Below are 20,173 nucleotides of genomic sequence, written 5' to 3' on the forward strand. Positions count from 1 at the left end.
AATGAGAGTGAGAAGAATAAAAGAAACCCAGCAACCCCACGTCCTCATACTCGTCATCTCACGCAATGAATGAAACCTCCTGTACGCATCGTACAGTGAATTAATTTTCCTCTCGTTTTCAGCATCGTGGAAAATTCACGTGTATTCTCCCGCCGCCGCATAGCGATCCGTTTCCTTGGTTCATGACTTATTTTACGAGTGAGATATTTTTTTATCATCGAAAGGACGAGAAAAGAAATTTAATTGAATAAATGCACGGCGAAGCAGCGAGCAACCTAACCACACAGTTGTCCTTCGCAGGTATAAGGGCGTCGCTTCGTGAATATATCGCGCAGGTGGTTCAAATTTATCGCGAATGTATCAGGAAACAGGCAGACGAAGGATCGAGGAAATTTTTCCCTATTTTTTTTTCTTTTTTCTTTCGTTCAGTTTCTTCGCATGGCAGTTCATTTGTCGAGAGATTAAAAGTTCTCGATAATCGCTTTTGAATTTTCCAATTCACGAAGGACTCATTCACACCCTTTTCAATTGACAAGTAATGAAACGGACTTTATTATAATCACTCACGCCCCAAAGAGCATCAAACCCGGTCTAACGGCCTCCTCTTCGGCTCACAATAAGTATATTTTAGTTGGATGAAAGGATATTTTACAAAGAGCTGTCAACGACGACTGCGGGTTACCGAATGGGTTTAAGTAAAAAATAATAACGGGGATGTTGTAGATTGATATCGCTTTTCAATGAGAAATACGCTTCACCTTCATGACCAGGTACGGAATCTGGGATAAAATATCTACAAATCGACTCTCATTTCATTCTGTAAAACGAACGGATAGATTTATCTCATTCGCGTATACCTGGGTTGTGTATAGGTACAGTAATATCCATTTGTGTAAATTGTTACGTGATTATTAAGATGCTGACGTAGGGAATAAGTATCTTTGTAACTTTCTGGAGTGGTGAGATGTATATCTAGTAATTGAATAACATTAAGCGTTGTTCTCCTACGCATATTGTACGATGAGGGTACACGAGATATACCACATCCAACCCGTGTATATGTATGTACATAGGTGTAGTATATGAAGAATGACGTGGGGTATTATGTTCCTCATTGCACACTTCTGCAGTTCGAGGGAGTAGGTAATCATTTTAAATGGGTACTACAACGCCATCAGTATCGCGGAAACTATTAAAGATAAAGAGACTTTCAAATAGAGGAACTGCCTCAATTTCGAGCGGACACTAAAGTCCCATTCAAGTCGATTCTGTAGTGCTCATTCAACACCCTTAATATTCCCGACTTTGTCCGTTCGACGTGCACGTAGTGGGAACATGGTTACCCACTGGTAGTCCTCGTTACGTGTCGCGCACGGTACAATTTTCAACTACATCGTTATCAAAAAATTCGCAAAAATATAAAATGATACTCCACGTAACCTGCGCGTTGTAGAAAACTTCAAACAGTATATTTAGAAATATCGACGGCGCGATTCGACGATAATATTACCAACCCAGGAACGTACGTGTCGCGATAATTGCCATGCAGAGAGCAGAAATATGGTGCAACAAGTGTCAAACGTTAACGGAGCAGAGCTCTTGCTGGTTGAAATGACAAACGAAGAGATAAAAAAAATAAAAAAACAAAAAAAAAAAAACAATACTGAATAAATAAAAATTTTGTAGTATAAAGTGTGGCGTGGGCGTTTGATTCATAAAAGTTTTGTGTGCGTGTACATCTTACGAACGTGTGTACGTATAATAATATTCCGTGCTAGCAGCAGATGCTTACATACGCCTCGCTACATTCTTTTGGGCATCTGAGCGATATTAAATCTTCTGATTAAAACGTCAGACGAGCGTGTGCGCTGCTTAGAAGAGCGTGCATACACACAAAATTTGAAGTCAGGATACTTGGACCATTCCAGTGTACCAAGATCATCTCTTTGATGTTCACCGAGTCTCTTAATTGCCTTGATTCGGGACACGTTTAAGGAAGACACGTGGCCCGTTAGCCCCTCTTCGGTCTCGTTTGCAGACAGTCGTTAGAAAAAAAAAAAAAAAAATTGAGGAAAAAAAAATGAGGGAAGAAATGTCGTTTGGACGATGGAGGAGTAAAAATTTTTACGACTCCGCTCCGTTGGATTAGATCGGAACAGTGACACAACCGCGTAACGACATTCCCGGTAAAGTGCAAGTGGCGTGTTATACGTTGCGTAAACTAAATCCGAGTCCTCGGAATTTTTATTTCGCAAAAACGGTGACTGCGAAGGTGCAACGGAAGATGAGAGTGTCGATTGGGTAATCCGATAGTATTCAGAACTTGGAAGATCGTCGATCCTCGAATAACACCTTCCAGAAACTGCAGCCATCTGGAATGTTGTTTGCTCTTCGTCTGGACCACTGCGGGCACTTGTAGAGTGTCAAACTGGAGGGTTTCAAAGCACTGACAATGAGAACTGCAAGGGAGAATTTCGGTGTTAAGGATCCCGTGACCAACGGCCCTTGACGTGCATAATCCAGGCTAAAGTTATGCGAGGCTCGTTAGAAAAGGACCCTCTGCTTGAAATCGTAAATGTTCAAGATTCCCTGTCGTTATAAAACCACCCGACGCATATCTGCGAGGCGCATCTTCTGTCGGAGATGAAAAAAAGTTCAACTAAATGTCGTGGTGGGATTTAGTCTGGATAGCGGTCGTCATAAGACGTATGCATATTTGGTATAGATTCGAGTAATTTTGTAATTGCGAAATTCAACCTTGCGAAAAATTTACGCTGACGGAAGTAGGGTATTTTTAGTTCATGTTCTGTACATAGAGATCGTTTTTCTCACAGTTAAAACTATAGTTATACGCGTGACTCTAAAAAGGACACGTCTACGATCAAAGTTTTCCCTCTCATGCTCTGGTCGGTGCACAGTAGCTGTGACCAAGAACAAGGGAGAAAGTATAAAAAAGGTATATACAGCTAGTGAAGAGAGAAAGGTTGAAAAAATGAGAAAAAAAAAAAAAAAAACAGCAAGAACGTGTTACTGGGCATCTTAATTTCTTCTAAAACTTTTCCACTAACGTAACCGCGTTGGGGGTTGAGAAAAAAAACTTTTATATTGCTGGTGAAGTCTAGCCTTCGATATCCAATAGAAAAACGAAGAGTGGAGAAGAGACGAGAAAGAAAGAAAATAAAATTAAAATAAACGAAAGTATATATGTAACCAAGGAGTCTAAAATGAGAATGCTTTTTGTTACACCTGATATGGTCGCCGCCGCGCCCGTGCAAAATTGGCTCTACATCACGACGCCCATAAATTTTTTGATATTGTTGCATGAAAAAAGGGAACGAACTAGCGAATTGCCTAATTTTCTTTTTTCCCGAAGATCTCTTCCAATTTAACAGGTAAGTACGTCTTAATTTCAGAAACAGAAAGCAGCTCGCAACGTCTAGTTCTCCGAGAAAACGAGTGAGAGAAATTATCTTCAGACTGCTGGAGGTTTTCGTTCATGGATAACTGCGTACAGTACCTATAAGAGCTTATAGACAAAAGAACAGATCATCGGAACAGGAGATGCCGGCTTTATACGTTCGAGCATAGCCTGGGGAAATGTTCTTCTTTTTTCCCGACCACGTTGTTCTCTTTAGGCGAATGCATCGGCATCGGCATCGGCATCAGCATCGGCATCGGTAGCAGGAGTAGGAGGAAGTGACTGCGTTGCGAAGTTGTCGGCATCAGCTTTGAAGTGCCACATACATCCGTACATATTACCAGACGGAAGTAGGGATTAAAAGAGAAACCCAAAGAGCGGTGTTCTCTATTTCTCGAATTATAAAAAATTCACCCACTGCATTTATACCTCGTGCGTAATGAATGTTAAATGTATCGTAATAATCGCGGTCCAGGGAAAACGGAAAACAGCTCTTTTTTTGTCTTTCTTTTTCCCTTTTCCGCTTTTTTTCATCTCCGTTTAATATTATTTTTTTTTTTCTTTTTCATCATTCACCACTGCAGAACGTTACGCTCCCCTTATTTAACCTCCGGCGGCGACGCATCCCACGCTTAGCTACTTCCGAACTCCACCACATTTCCTATGGGTACGTCGCATAAAATTTTCACGCAAAACTTACACAAGAATTATTTTCACCGCATTCGTTTCAACTGCAAATCGTTGGTAAATATGAAAAGCCGTGGCGAGGGTTTTTCTTTCGTCACTTCCCAAGACAGCTGTTAATCGACAATTTCGCACCGATTCATTTACCTGTGACGTGGTTCGGTCATTTTTCTCAAAACCACGTATCAGTATAAGCGTGCAACCATGAATGTAAATGTGATCGCGGTATACATCTCAAGAGAAGCCGACTCACTTGAACTATCTGTTTTTCTTTTTATTTTTACCATTCTTTCGTTTCTCTCTTTACTTTTTCTTACTGTCTTTTATCTCGGAGATTTCGTTTGGGATGAATGTATACGCGGTGGGGCAAGAGATGCTGACTGCGACTTGCCCGGCGGTATCAACGTGCAAGACAAATGCCCCGAGGAGTGGTTTCTTTGTACTTTGTTTTTTCTGCTTTTTGATTTTCTCTATTTTTACTATTTACCGTAGTTCGTTGTATACGTACACCGTGGTACCGAGATAGGTTTAATTTTTTCTCTCGGTCTTCATTTTGGTCGTTATTCTCTGCTGAAAAAATATGTCGAAAACGTGTACCCTCGGGGAGAATAGAGCTCCGTACGTTCGCGAGAGTGACGGTCAAAATAAAAATGAAAGCAAAAAGGAAATGGGAGTGAAGAGGGAAAATAAGTTGGAAGGAAGAAAAAAATAATAATAAAATTTGGCAATTCCGATAACACGTAGCAGAGTGCGAGAGCTAAGAAGGCAATCAACATGTCAATGAGATGTAAAACGAGAACCGGGGCGAACCTTCGATTTTTCAGCAGGATTCTCGAATAACCTCGCATTTTATACCCTCCAGCCGGTTACTTCATCATCCGCGCGTATAAAATCCGAGGCGAATGAAAACGCCGGAATTATCGTTCGTCTTATACACTTCAAGTTTGTGCGGATCATTAATTTTTATATTATACGTATAATAACGATGAAATTTATATGGTCGTTAAACGGATTGTTAATATTTTTCAAATTCCTCGAGTGTAAGCATAATAAGGGAAAACTTTCAATTTCATTAAGTGCCCTGCAGCTGTTTATTCTTTGTAGTTAATTTTCGTTCCGACGCCTTGTATTTTTTTTATCTCTTTTCAGAGAGAAGCCCACGGAGGTCCGCGGGGTGAGAGAAAAATTTCAAGACACCTGCGGAGACATATTAATTTTTGTTTTTCTCAATTCGCGGTTTATTATAAAAATGGGGGTCTTAGTTTTAAGACTTTGTCGGGTTTCACTTGAATTTTAATTCATCTCCTCGCAGGTGGTACTACAAGGTATATTCGCCGAGAAAAGGGACGTTATAAACGAAAGTAAAGTAACAAACTCGAAAGTGCATAAGCCCCGGGCGTCTTTTAAGTAGGTTCACTGTACGCGGGAAAGAGTGCAGAATCTAGGTATAGGTGTAACTAACTCCGTTACGCAACCTTTACGTTGCTCCTCTATCCTACCTTCTTAATTATTACGAATGGGCAGGGGAAACCGTGTGCTGATTAAACTCTCGTGTCGTAAATCTCACTTTCTGCTGCAGTATAGTCGTCGTTCTGCAGGGACGAAAACGCCCCTTCGTTGCCACTTACGTCGCCACTTTTTTCAACTTTCTTCTCCCCACATAAAACTGACAATGAGTAGATATTTTTTTTTTCCCGGCTTCTGTTCAACCGAACTAGCGAACGAATGAAAAATATAATAAAAGAAATAGACGTTCGATCGCAGTGCTTTCAATTCACGTTCGTTATGTTTTGTTTAATTTTTTTCCCTTTTCTATCTGAAAGTGAAAGAAGAAATACAAAAAAAATTACCGCAGGATGTTGCTGGACAATATAACCGTCGATTTTGTAATAATTAGCATCGGATTCGCGGACGATATTTGCATCATGGTTACGCAGATTATACTGGCAAATGCGAATCGTCTGAATGCCGCGCAACTGCTGCGTATATGCATATAATTGGCAGTCAGTTCGTGCGCCGGATCACATGGATCATATCCCAGAATGAATTATCATTCAATATGGTTAATCTCCTTCGTACAGCACGAGGGGAAATTATGCAAAGCCCTAGTCCTGCAGACTGTCCGACATGACCGGAACTTATCGGATCAGAAGTAAAACGTAACGCAGCATCCGTCGCGACGGTCCCCGATGCGGATCGTCATTATCGGGTGTTGATTCGTTTTTAATTTGTTTTTTCCGACGAAAAAAGAGACACGCACATCGCAAAGGATATCTTTACGCTCGTTTCACGTTTTCCCGATCCAGTAGCGTGAGACATCGGGTAGGATAAAATATTTTTCGAAACATCGCCGCTACGCTTACATCAATTAATTAATCGAGTTGAGGAAAATTGCCGGCGCGTTGGTGCGGAGGCAAAAGAGGCAGGGGATTTTAGGAAGGGTTTTACCGCGTAATGAAACCGGATTAACCGTACATCAAAGAAGAAGGAAATAAATGGTCACTTGCTACTGCAAAAGTGCCAAATTAAATTGCTCGGATAAAATTGCTGGCACGGTGTTCACACTTCATATTATCTTCCAGATGTATATCCATACATGGCTGCCAAATAGAAAGAAAAAAAAAAGAAAAAGAAAAAGAAAGAATTTTCTACGAGTAGTGGTTGTAGCGGAAGTTGGTTCATAGGATTCATATCTAAAGTTGCGAACAAGATCATTCTTACCGTACATTTATGTGGAGACTTTCCATAGAACGACAAAGTTTGTTCATTAATTTCGCCTAATTGAATCATGCGATTTGCGAAATGGTTTGGCTTCGTTATCGATTGATACTTTCGAAGCAATCTTACTTTGAGGTTTAGAAATCCACTTTACGGTTTGAAAAATTTGATTAGATTCGAATTAAAGCTCCTCGACAATTAGAAAACACGATTCAGGGATATCCGAACGGAAATGATTCACGCGTTTTTTCATCACGATTACGTAGGTAATAGTAATTAGTAAAAATGAGTGAATAACATTAAGTGTAATTAGACGCGAAGGTTTCTAATCGGTGTATTTTCTTTCGGTCTTTTTTTTAAATACTTTTCCCGTTACTTTTACTTTGCAATTAATATACATTCAAATAAGCGATCTAATTAAACATTAAATTTCGTTTTATGTATAATAAGTGAGATTAAGAAAAAAGAACAAAAATTATATTAATAATAATAAACGAACCGCGAAAAAAATTCACCCCTTGAAAATCCACTCCCTAATTCATTTTTAGAACATAAAAAGAAAGAAGAGAAGAAAAAATCCAATATGCTCTCCCGTACAAATTCTCCATCTACACGTAATATACTCACACCTCGGGAACATTCCACAAATTCCTTTCGGATATCGATTCTCTCATTCAACTACTATTGCTAAGACCCTTTGAAAAGTATTTTCATGATTCACCGAGGCTTTCGCATATTTGTGGCTTGACATTTCAACGCGATGATTATACGCACAACATTATACACGTATAAAATCCGTATTGGGGTTGAGAAATAATTTGCTTATACTGTTCGCGCATAAGTGGAAAAAGTTGTGGACGGAGAGGGTGGATAAAAAACTGACCAAGTATGCGGGGGGAATAAAAATGAGAAAGAGGAAAAGTCGGGGCCCCTTTCCTAGTGGCTCGGTACTACGAGAGATCATTACTCATCGGTTTCTAGATACCGACTCAAAGTGGTCCAGTGGCCGAGTCGCATCTACCACTATTTTTCTCAGACCATTTCTGTTTCGGTACCAGAAGTTTCTTTACGACAACCTCTGATTGAGTTATAGTCTTAGGTGCCGTGATTAATGATCAAAAAAACCAAAAAGCGTAAATAAAAAGTAACCAAACGGAGAGAAAAATCAAACACGACTTTCGCCCCGAATGGGCGAACACATCGGGCATCGGTTCGATCTGTTACAACCACAGATTGAGCTCTCTCCTTCTCTCTCTCTCTCTCATCGTCGAATAAATCCATCCGATCTTACGATCGTTATTTCGAACTGCTCTCGACGAACGAGATCTTTTATGGAATAGTTGTTCCTCGAAGTGGCCGTTATCGTTTAGAACATTTTAAGATTTCAATATTTCACCAACATTCGCAGACAGAAGTTGGATTAACCGTCGCGATATCGTTTAACGGCTGTACGGGGACGCGTCGAATCGCGCGCAAGGGATCTGAATAAGTTAAATCCACGATTAAACGATCGCCGCAGATATCTCAATGGTGTCAGATACGAGGCGCATTGTAGATATCGGGTGCAGGTAGAACGCGAACTGATATTACCACAGAAATATCTATATATATATATGTATATACCTATACCTATGGAGGATTTAACGTCCGTTAGTTTTCACACGGAACATTTCTAGCGCGGTTGTGTTTAAAGTTCAACAAATGGCGATGAGCGTAGCGCGTTCTAAAATTTTATTTCTCATACCGCGCATGAGATACGGTTGATATTTGATCCCGCGAATGCAAATGTCAAGTAAAAAAGGCAGAAGAAAAGAGATAAATAAAAAATGCCTAGAGGCTATTTTTCCCTCTTCAGATGGATTTTTGTTCTCACAATCCATCATGTATTATACCTCTGTTACAATATCAGACACGCTTTGCGGATGAGGGGTGTAGTTTTTTCTCTCTGTATTTCAATTTTTTTTTTTTTTTTTTTCATCATCCTCTCCTCCGGATGGAAAAGATCGTGAAATGTCAGACGAGACTCTCGCTCCTTCAACACCTCGCGCTCTCGGCTGCGAAACTCGCGTTGAATCGTAAATTGTAAAACGAAAGTTTAGCCGTAATCCGCAACAGGAAAATATACTAACAGTAAAAGGTAAAACTATATGAAACGGGGCGCGTACGTATCCACCACCCATCGCACCTCGTCCAGGAAACAATTCACGCCTCCAGATCATACATTTTATCATCTCCTTCTTCTTCTTTACCAGCGCGATTCTATGCTGTACGCATCCAGAAAAGAAACTATAAAATATCGGGGTCGCGGAAAAACGGTGAGGGAATATTTGCACCGAAAGTAGTTGATTTTTCACCGGATACCATGTCGGTACATACGTACGCCCGAGTGTAGGTATATCAACCAACTTTATTTACACGTTCGGGGGTGAAAATTCTGCGCTTTCCCGTAAATATTTGATATTTTTGTTACATCTATATCATAGAAAATACCTCGTGTCGATATTCCGGGTCCTCGCTGATCCCTTCATCCACATAAATATCAGTTTCCTTCATTTTTATTTTTTATTTTTTTTGGTTTTTTCTTTTTATTACACGTAACACCGTCGCTACGGGGAAATTTCTTTTTCGCCCCTAAAATGTAACGATATCGGTACAATGATTCCCTTTAGAAAGCCATTCGAAATCAATGAGATGGATTACACGTATAATTCACGACATTTAGCTAGACGTTAAAATGGTTGAAATCGCTAATGGCGACGATGATAAAAATACCAAAAACTCTCGGTATATCTGCATCGAATCGTTGAATCTAACTTGGTGAGTGAATCGATTTGGAGAATCTGGTATAATATATGTGAATAGCTGTGCGTGGGTATAACAATAATTCTTTACTATCTATAACCGTCAACTTCGTCACCGGATTTGACATCGTTATTGTATATCTGATGTAAATCCTATATTCCCGTCTCCCTTGCTCCACGGATATCGGAGTGAACGGGGAGGAGGATTGAGAGCGGTGACTTTGTGCTGCTGCAGGTATTCCACGCACGTTGAAAGGGTTTATCTTCGATGTATCGCCACCGCTCGAGCGCGCGCAACTACCGTGGCGTTGCGAAGTGCCCCTCGTACCATTCCATGTAAGTATTTTCCGGGATCTTTTACACCTGAACACTGAAATTTCAACCCTCCCTCGCCGGCTTATCCTCATAAATTTCCCACCCCCCCTACACCATCCCTGATTTTTTTCATCCGCAGTCTTTGGCCTCATATTTATGCACGTTCAATCCCCGCTTTATCAATTTCTCAAACAGCGGGAGTCGATAACGCGGTAAATTTTTTTTCAGCCTTTTTTTTTTCTTTGGATTTGCAATTTATTTTTTAACCAAAGTTTTCACAGGCGGAACCGATCGTTGCAAGTTACGCGGTGATTAATGAAACAGATTTTTGATTAATTATGCAATTGGTCGTCACAGATTATCGCGCATTATACCTTCTTGGCAATGATTTTATTCTAGCTAGTCTTTGGAACGGTGAAAATTTTTTCACGAGTCGTATCCCACGTTGTGTAGGTGGATTCGAAGGTGGGGACGATGGAGTTGATTAGATTACGAGATTACGTCTAAACTCGTACAAGTTTACTTTGATCTTGGGGATGAAGAGGCGGGGGAGGAAATGCCGGCGTGTATAAATACACACGGTACGTAGTACATGCATGGAGATTTTTGTCAGTCGGTTCAATATACTCGCTACAGATATGGTGTGTGTGGAAAATGGTGAAATTCGGCCCACCTGAGTTGAAAACAATAATATATTTCATCCGATAAACTGGATACATTTAATTTACCTTCATCGTTTTTTCCTCGCTTTTAAGATTTAGCGGCTCGATTCCGCATCATCATCACACTTTCGTTCAGGATCTACATAGAATATCCATAAACTGGTGGTAAAAGTTACGATACTTTGCCGTGATTTACGACCGAAATACCGAGCTCGGGTTTCGGCGCACGCGAGGCATCGTAACTTTACCAACCCTTGTTTATTTATTTATTTTTTTCTTTCGCATTTTTTTATTCCCTGGTTTTTGTTTGTTTTTTTTTTTTTTTTGTTTATTCATTATTTTCTCTTTATTCTACGCCTCTCTTTTCAATTTTGTTTCCTCTGCCTTTTTTTTTTTTTTTTTTTTTTATTTTCTCTTTATGGCGGAAAATTAAAACTCGGCTTCTTGCTCCGGAGGGTAAACGCACGTTACGATGGAAAAGCGATATTACCTTCTCTTTAAAAAAATGGGTTCTCGTTACAATTTGCCTCGGGATAAATTTCGCGATTACGTTGGGAGGAGAATGAAATAAACAATGTATAAAAAATTATTGAACAAAAAAAAAAAGTTATGATAAACATCCGTAATTTTGGAAAACAGAAAAGAATCTCCGCAACATAAATTATACACAGCAAACGGAGAATCACAAAATATTATCGACGCAGACATCCGATATAGGTAGGTACATCTATGGGAATGATATATAGACCGATATTCCCGCTAGTTGATCTCATAGAAACGTTACGGTGGTACGGTGGCTCGTTTTAAAATGGGATAAAATTGTCCGAATACTGAAGAAGAAATAGAGCTGTCAAGCTGCAGGGTCAACGGGACTTTGGTTTGTAATTACCTTAAATACTCATCAAAGGACGCCGCGCGGTTCAGCTTGGGGTTACACAGGATAAAACAACTCGCGTGAGTTCGTGTGTTTCATAGGTGTGTCGTTGGTGTGTGTGTGTACGAGAACTACGGGGGCTGGTGTAGCCCGTGGGTTGGGTTTGTTCTCCATAGGCAGCATCCCCATTATGCCACTCGATCCATGCCCTAGGCCCCCTGGGCTGCATGGGGTGCCCGACGATCAGGGGAGGAAGAAACTCCGCGCTGATGTATGGGCAGAGATACGAACTCCATGGTGCGCGAGACAAAGATATATTTGTTGGTATATCTGTGTTTCGAAAATCAGAGAAAACCGCTACTTCTCCCTTTTTTTTTTGGAGCAAAAGGTCGCTTCTTCGCAGAGCCGGGAATAAAAATCCGCGGTTTATATATATATATATATATCCCTCCCATTGTAAATCGCACCGCTTCGAATCGAGCGCTGATAAAAATTGGTCGGCTCGGAACTGATCGACGGGACGCATCCCGGGGCTTTAAATCCTCGATTTCTAATACCCGTCGCAACGATAGATCACGAGTAAAACCGTCCGCATTATACCTGCGTTAGACTTTATAAATATTCATTGTGATAGCGAAACTTGCGCGCTCCGCGGGGCTTAACTTGCTTAAAATATTTATCAGCGGCGGTATTAATTCCGTACACATACCGTACCGTGTTGTATGTATACAGGTGGCGTATCGTTACTTCGGTAAAGTGGTTGGTTCTAGCTAGCTGGGAATAAATTTAGCGAAATATATGATTATTTTCCCCGAACATGCGAAGAGGATGCTTTTCGAGTTCTCCACCGATTTTTCGGTTAGGTATAAACCAATTTCGCTTTCACTTCCACTTCCACTTCCACTTCGACTCCGACGTTGATATCAGCAGCTCCGTCGAGAACAGAGAGAATAATTCATCTCCTCTATAAACGTAACGATTTCATTAATATTCCAAAAGCTCCGGCCTACGTTCGGATAAAGCTCTTTACGGCGTAAATGAAAATTTTATTTATCGTACACATCGAATTTGGGGGAGGTGAAACGTTAAAATTTAGGAAAGCGTTTCATTCGGTAGTTATAAAGGGGTGTAATGTGACACACCTAAAATTTATTAATGTGCAGAAACTTTTAGTCCCGGGTAACCTAATATCGCTATAATAATATTTACCGTTGTAAACGCGTCAGGAGAACGTTCAATACTTTCTTTTTCATTTTTCGATCATTCCATTTTTCGTAACACGATACATGCCAAGTGGATCGTCACAGCCTTCCGAAAAATTTCCAACCGTCATTTACCTAACGAATATCGTAACGAAAGAAATGAAAGAAATGAAAGAAATGAAAAAAGGAAACGAAGATGAGGAATTTTCCGGATGCAGTCGTACGCATCCCACGAGAGAGTAGTCGAGGCAAAACCGGAATGGACAATCGATCCGGAGCGTTTTAAACCAAGGAAGATTGGAGCGCATGAATATTGATAACTTTGATCCATTAGGCCAAATTGCTGCTTGTAGAACACCCGTGTTTAGCCACCGTTTAATGTAGTCCATTATTACCGGCATTAATCTTGGCCCCGAAGCATAATTTAATTGATACTAATTTTTATTTGTACTAATAAATAGGCGTACCTGTAATACCGTAGGGAATTTTTCGGTGGTACGCTGGTCCGTGCACCGCGTCATTTTCATGGTATATTATATGTAATAATTCAAAAGTTGGATGCAATGGAATTAAATTCATTCATTTTCACGCTCCGAATGATCGACTAATTGTACGCCGCTGGTGGGTTGTCGCATGCATGTGTGTAGGTGAAACCAAATTTCTATAGCGATTAAAAAACGAGACTCGCGATTGTTATCAAATTTATTTAAATAATATTCTTTTATCAACCGCGACTGATATTACCGTGTGAAAAAATTATTCGAAAAAAAAAAAAAAATGACAAAATCTCACCCCTTTCAAAAAACGGAGTTACTACGGAGCGCACAGACGGGGTTGAATAAAGAAAACAAAAAAATTTTTAGATAATAGCTAATTGAGCGCAATTAGTTTGAATTCGGCATAACTAGGGTTACAAATCTCGAGGATGGGTTGATCTTGCGCCTAATTACAAGAGTGTGTACCTTCTTTTGAAGAAGAATAAAGTTGGAAGGGAAGTCTGGGTGCGCCGTTTCCAGTCGTTGGTCTTTGGTAAATAGAAAGTAAAATTGTCCCTTCTGAACGTACATAGCCAAAGCTCTGGCGCTACAGGCACGAGATCTTCTCTCTATAGGATACAGGAGACACGTTTTAATACACTAAAAGCAGCAGAAGCGAACCAATATTTCAGTCAAATCTCATTACCTGCTATATTAGCCACATCCCACAGGCAAAGGACCGGCTGGCCGTCGGCTCTTTCGAGCTTTTTTTACCTCCGGATATTTTTTTGTTTTATACACCGATGGGATGGAGTTGTCCGCGGAGGTGAAAGGACGGAGAGGAGAGAAAAAACGAGAGAAACAAAGTCGCGAGTAAAAAGGAGAGGAACTGCAGGGATGCGAGAAGAGAAGGGCAATGATGAAAGAAGAGAGGAGAACAAGCTTACGAATGATCGTTTTTGTTTCGCCTTCTACCGCCACTAGTTTATCTTCCCTTTCCATATAGTGGATGCATAGCGAAGGGGGCCGCGATATTAATCGCTTTAAATTTCTCGGCTCAACGAGAATCACCCCCAAAGAAATTCTCTGTTTCCTTAAGCTGGACAAATACCGATGAATTTCTCAAAGTTTCCTCAACGGGAATTTAACGCTCAGATAAACACGTCTGTCCGGTAAGCCAAGCTTGAAGGAAAAAGAAGAAACGATCGTTGGACGAGGGAGGAGAAAAAAAAAAAAAGCCGAAAAAAACAACCTTTTAAAAATATGTTTTCAGGCGATTGCGACTGACTCGGTAAATCGTCGATGGTAGAGATATTCAAATTTTTTCGAACCCCGTCGGATGCAGAAATTCAAAAATTTCGTTGTAGAATAAAACGGCGATACAAAAAATTCAGGGATCGCAATATTGTTAATAGATTGGTTCGCAAAATCGTGAGCTTCCTGTACGTAAAATTATTTTTTTTTTTTTTTCAAAATTCTTTCAGCACTGCGGTCTGAAAGGGAATTTGACCGATCCTGCGTCTGTTGTAACGGGAAAATTGTATGGCCCCGGGGGAAAAAAAACGATCGAAAGAAAGGAAGGAAGTGGAGAAAGTGGAGGAAAGAAGGAATAACTGAGGGACGTAACGCCTTCCCTTCGAGCCGCGGACGCTCTCTGATAATTGGGCCCCGTGAGAATTTCAACAGAAATTGTGGGTTCGGTAGTAAACTCCGGGAACGGGGTGTTCTCGAAGGGAAAGGAACGGTACTTTAGAACGAGGCGGGAAGACGAATTTCCATGTTGGGCAAGGTGACGAAGGTGGATACCGCACGCGCTGTCGACGCTTTTGAACCCGCATTTGTTCCCGGCAACTTCTCCTTCCCCTCCCCCTCCCTTATCAACTCGCTTCGAGATTACCCCGAATTACCGTATTACATAAGGATACCATGAAATCTTATCGCATAGCTTCCTGCCAACCAGACTCCGTAAACTTCTGAGTCCGGATTTGCGGTACAAAATCCACCGAGTAATCGGCTCGCATGTCGCCCGAGGAATTCCGACCGCGCGGAAATAGTTCGACGGTTATTCGATCGATTCGAAACTTTCATATTCCCGTGATTTTTACCCATCCTAATCTCTGTCCAGTCGACGAAGAACGACGCACAAATAAGAGGAGCGATTCTCTCTTTTATTTCTTACCCCCGATGAGTTCATGCATAAATTCGATGGGCTATACTTAATTATATAGCGAGGGAAGAGGGGGCCACTAAATCTTCCCTCAGCCACGGCATATCTCTGGCGTATAAATATAAGCTGTGTGCGCATATCCTCGCGGGTTGTACGAACAAATGTATACGAGCAGAGAGCACATATAAGGTACGCTCGCGAATACATGGCTGCATATGTGTTTATCTCTAAGTCATGTACGTGCATATACATACATGTATACGTACGTATACGGTACATCTGTACGTAAATATTCGTATCCTTGTTCAACGGTATGGGATATGGCAACTATATTCAGAACGGTAACTCATACTCGGTTCCTTCGGTAGAAGTATACTGTACGTTATAATACGTGGGTGGATTGCCGCTGCCGCTGCTGCTGCTGCCGCCGCTGCCGCCGCGCAGTTTGTAACAACGACGTCCCCTTTTTCACTCCAAAGTCCTGCAGGCACCCTGCCGCCGCACCCAGAAACACCGGGCGAGCACCCGTTATTACTCCGGGAAATACAGAGATACGCATATGTTGCCCAAATTTACCCACTTCCACGCGTTATTAACATCCGAAAAGGTGGGGACACTTTTGTATCAATCCTGCCTTTTTCCTTAGCCTCGCGAATCGACGACGATGACAATAATTCGGATGAATTCGCGAGGCGACAAGTCGGCCTTGTCCAGACCAATGCGGTTAGTCTGGTAAACAGGCACACGTACGTCAAGAACTTTCTCCGCGGGGTGTATAGTCATAAGAAGTAACAAGTGTTAAGTAGTATATAAGTATAACGAGTAGCAGGTGGGCAAAGGGTTAAGTAGGCGTAAAGTGCCTGGGGTGGTCGACGCTTCGAGTTAAAGGGGGTAGGGCGGAGGGTGTAGTATAGTCGACGCGTGAAAGGTAGAAATACTAGACCAGACGACGCCAGACGTCGCGTCGCGTCGCGTCGCGACGCTTAAAGACTGACGCGTGAGAGCGAGTGTGCAGGCAATGAGTTTCGAGTGGCTTGCAAATGTCGAACTATTTTTTAATTGTCACGTTTTTTCATTTCATTTCTCGCCTCATTTACTTCCTCACATATTTATTTTTTTTTTTTCCCTACTTTTTTTTTTCTTTTATTTCTCTAAAACGAAAAGGAAAAGAGAATAAAAAAATCGGTACAATGAGCTTCCGCGTTTTAGCGAGCTCAATCGCGAGCTTTTCATTCGTCCACTTTTCGTCCGGACGACAATTTTCTTCAATTTGCCAAAATGTCCCATGTCGCGCTAGATTCGCCTTAAGTTTGTTGTTTTTTTTTTTTTTCAATCGCATCGCACACTTTATTTTCCAAAATCGCTTCGAACAAGAGGAGGAAAAAGCCGAGACGGCAGCAACAGCAGCTGCACCCCGTTCCTCGCATACTCGTTCAATTTATACTCCCGTCAAGAGATCGGATGAGACGATTTTTGTTCGATAGAGAAAAATTCGGCTAATTACTCGGGGAATTCGAGGCGCTTCGGGGAACGTTGTTCGACCCCTTCGAAAATATAACGTGAATCGATGCGGTCTCGCCGTCTTTTCGTGTTCTTACGGGGAGAATTAATCGCGATAACATCATCACTTGACGTCACGTTACAAAGGGGTTGGAGAATTTCACGTACCTGTATACATATAATTGTTGTATTTCCTGTAAACCGACGCCCACGCGTAAGTAGGTACAACTGGAACGTATAAGTATAAGCTGCCACTGGAGGGAAGTAAAGCTAGTACCACTTGAGGTACGTACAATGCTTTATGAAACAGTAGCTATGTTCATGACCTGAGAAACAACCCTCTCATGTTCAACGTCGTCGTAACTGAGATTGAGTATAAAACACGCGGCGTCTCGTATTCGAAAAAGAGAAATAGCGAGACGGTGCGGATCAAATATTTCTCGTTTCCATCGGTCGCAATCGTTAATATACGACGTCCCGCCGCGACTTCGTATATTAATTTTTTTCACCTCCAGTCGAACGATTTTTCAGTGGTTTTTTTTTTTTTTTTTTTTCCTTCTCATTCGGTAGAAAAACCTTCTACATGCATCGACAAGTTCGTGCCTCGGACGTGTGAACGAGGCTTGTTAGACGCGATCCGTAAATGCCTCGCATACCTCCGAAGCAGCGTGACTTTTGACCCCTCGAGAGATACAGGGGGTGCGACGACGGCCCGAAAGTAAAGGAGGAAAAGCTCTCTTCTGCACGTCTCCCTTTTCGAAGTATTTCCCTTTCTTTTTTTTAACCCTCACCCTTTTTTCTCGCCATCAGCTACCGCGCCCTACATGACAAATAGCGGGAACATATGCGTGTGCCGGGACTCCGTAAGATTCTGAAACAAAGCTGTGAGTGACATTGGACTCTTAGGATGTGGCCGAGTACCTGACGTGCATTCAATGCTTTTAAAAAAAATGGCCGAAATCCCGTAAAGCGTACGATACCCCTCCCCCCCCCCCCCACGGAATTCGCGTAGAAAAATTACCGGGAAAATGAAACTTCGCCTCATTTAACGTTACGGTAACTGCAGCGAAAAACGGGGTGGAAATTAACGACCCCTGTAGCTGCACGTAATTGAAATTAGCTAGCTCACGCGATATTTCACCAAAAAAAAAGAAATACAAAAAAAATTCACCACATCTTGTCGATTTCTGTTCGAAAAAACCTCGCCTTCCCACATCGCATTTCCGTTAAAGCAGGGCTTCAGCAGGAACATGGAGATGAAAAATAACTTCGTACGTTGCGGCGATGGCAATTTGTGACGCGATTTCTGCAGACGAGTTTCCATAACTGTAAGCTACGTGTAATTTGCGGTGAAGAAAGGAAGGAAGGAAGGAAGGAAGGAAGGAAGTGTAAGGGGTGCAGTGCAGTTTGTACACACACGGGCGTGTACATACGTACACTGTACGTACCTATAGTAATTTTTGGTAACCTCGTCGGAAACATATGCAGGTGTACGATAGCGCGCCCTGTGGCGCTCGGCTAGGTAGCAGAGGGGGGACGAATGGGCGAAGAGAAGTTGAAGGGAAGGTAAAATGAGTTTAATAAAGCTCAATTTCCGGCGCGATCACAGACGCGATCACGAACACGATCATTCTACCGGGAAGCGCATTGTGTCACCGCAACAATGGGTTTTCATGGTTAGCGCGGTGGTATCATTTTCCCTTGGTTCCTCACAAAGAAGCTTATACAGGACCGCGGAGCATCAACGGTGGACAATATCTTCGTAATGCCACTCGCTGAACTGACACAAAACCCGAGTAGAGCCACTTTAATCAGACGAAAAACAAATCCTACGCTAGGCTGATCGCGAAGCATTAATTATTTCACCCGACATTCGTTCACGTTCGCAGTTTGATCTCGTTTCACGAACGTCACAGATTCCGCTTTTCGGTCTACGCGAAACTCACCGCCGTACAGGTAACCGAAGCACCTCACAGGGGTACAGAAATACCTGTTCGTGTTCCGATGATGTTTGAAAATAATTCTTCGGTAATGTTCGAAAGCACCGGCGACGAACACATCCCGACGATAACATCTCGCGGCTCTGTACAATATAACGTGCGTTACAAGGGCAAGGGGGAGGCAAAAAGCGGACCTCTCAACATCCGGTCGGAGTTTGAAGACCGTAACATATTATCAAACTACTCAATTTGTCGGGGCGCGTTAGCGGTAGGCAAGGGACGGGCCCCGACCGGTCGGCTCGTAGATTGTAACAAAGACTAATTACATAATGGGAGATCGTTTAGGTGGCAGACCTCGACGGGCCCTCCTAAGGCATCGGTTGGGAACGCAGTGGTTGCCCGCCAACTTCTGCCTCTATTTCGTTATTCGCCGCCACACGTGTCACGTGTCATAGCGTCGCGACGTACCCTGCACCCCCGTCGACCTGACGCGTCGCTCTTCACCAACTTCCGTTTCGCAAACCCCAAACGAACGCTAACTATATTAAGTAGGTTTGTTCGAGTGGTCGTCTCTCCTTTGCGTACACGACACGCCTGACTTGCCTTCCCTGAACCTTCCTCACCATTCGGACGATCTTCGAGCATTTCTTTGAAATTTTTCAATCGAATTCCTTCACATTTTTAAACTCACCCTCCGAGAGTCCCCGTGATACAGGTTCATGGGATAAATTTATTCAGAGGCATATTTTCCTCACCTGTAATACAAAAAAGATAACAATCTCGTTAGAATTTATCAAGAAGGAAATTGTTCAGGTAAATAATTTAGCGGATCTTTCTTTTGCATTTTTTTCGAAAAAACTGGGACTTTTGTTGTCCAACGTGCCGAAGTATCCTGCATTTCCATTTCGTATAATCGACGTATCCTGTGCATCGATAAATCGGATTCCAAAAGGTTCTGATATACAGCGGTAGCTTCTCCGTCCCGTAACTGGACGGGGATGAAAAGGGTGGTAGAAAAAAGAAACCTCAGCTCAGAACCTTATGACCACTTTACGATATGATTACCACGTACTCCGGACTGTGTCGGATCGATGCAATTTTCGTAGCTGCATCATGTTTTACACCGGAGAAAAAAAGAAAAAAAAAAGGAAAAAAGGGAAGCGGAATTTCAATGGTGTAAATTATTTTCCGCGTAAAATAACGCGCGTCTCGATTGTAGGTGTAATAATATGGCTTAGGATATTGAAGATACAACTTTTCTCAAACTGGTTTTGTATAAATTATACTAGCGCATTATTACTCCTGCAACGTTTACAGCATTTATGCACTTAATACTGCCCACTCATCAACGTCCGCAAGTAGTTTCTTAGATTACAGCTGATTATCCCTAATTGCTTATTCCCTCCTCGATAATGT

The 20,173-nt window shown here is 41.9% G+C and overlaps 1 protein-coding gene across 25 annotated transcripts in view; it reads right to left on the minus strand.

The window, feature by feature from the left end:
• The window catches only part of LOC105690611 (collagen alpha chain CG42342), a 121,099-nt gene that overhangs the window by 24,375 nt on the left and 76,551 nt on the right, over positions 1 to 20,173 (minus strand). Inside the window, exons 1-2 of one of the 25 annotated variants that reach the window (XM_048657205.1) lie at positions 13,857 to 14,009; positions 13,637 to 13,779 (exon numbers count right to left, since the gene is read on the minus strand). The exons of 23 other annotated variants lie outside the window; for them this stretch is intronic. The gene's annotated coding sequence lies outside the window, so the exon portion shown is untranslated. Of the gene's footprint in view, positions 1 to 13,636; positions 13,780 to 13,856; positions 14,010 to 19,448; positions 19,513 to 20,173 lie in introns of those variants that run through there. One more of the 25 variants, XM_048657204.1, reaches the window with a different exon arrangement.

This window comes from Athalia rosae, chromosome 6 (assembly GCF_917208135.1).
Source record: "Athalia rosae chromosome 6, iyAthRosa1.1, whole genome shotgun sequence".
Lineage (NCBI taxonomy): Eukaryota > Metazoa > Arthropoda > Insecta > Hymenoptera > Athaliidae > Athalia > Athalia rosae.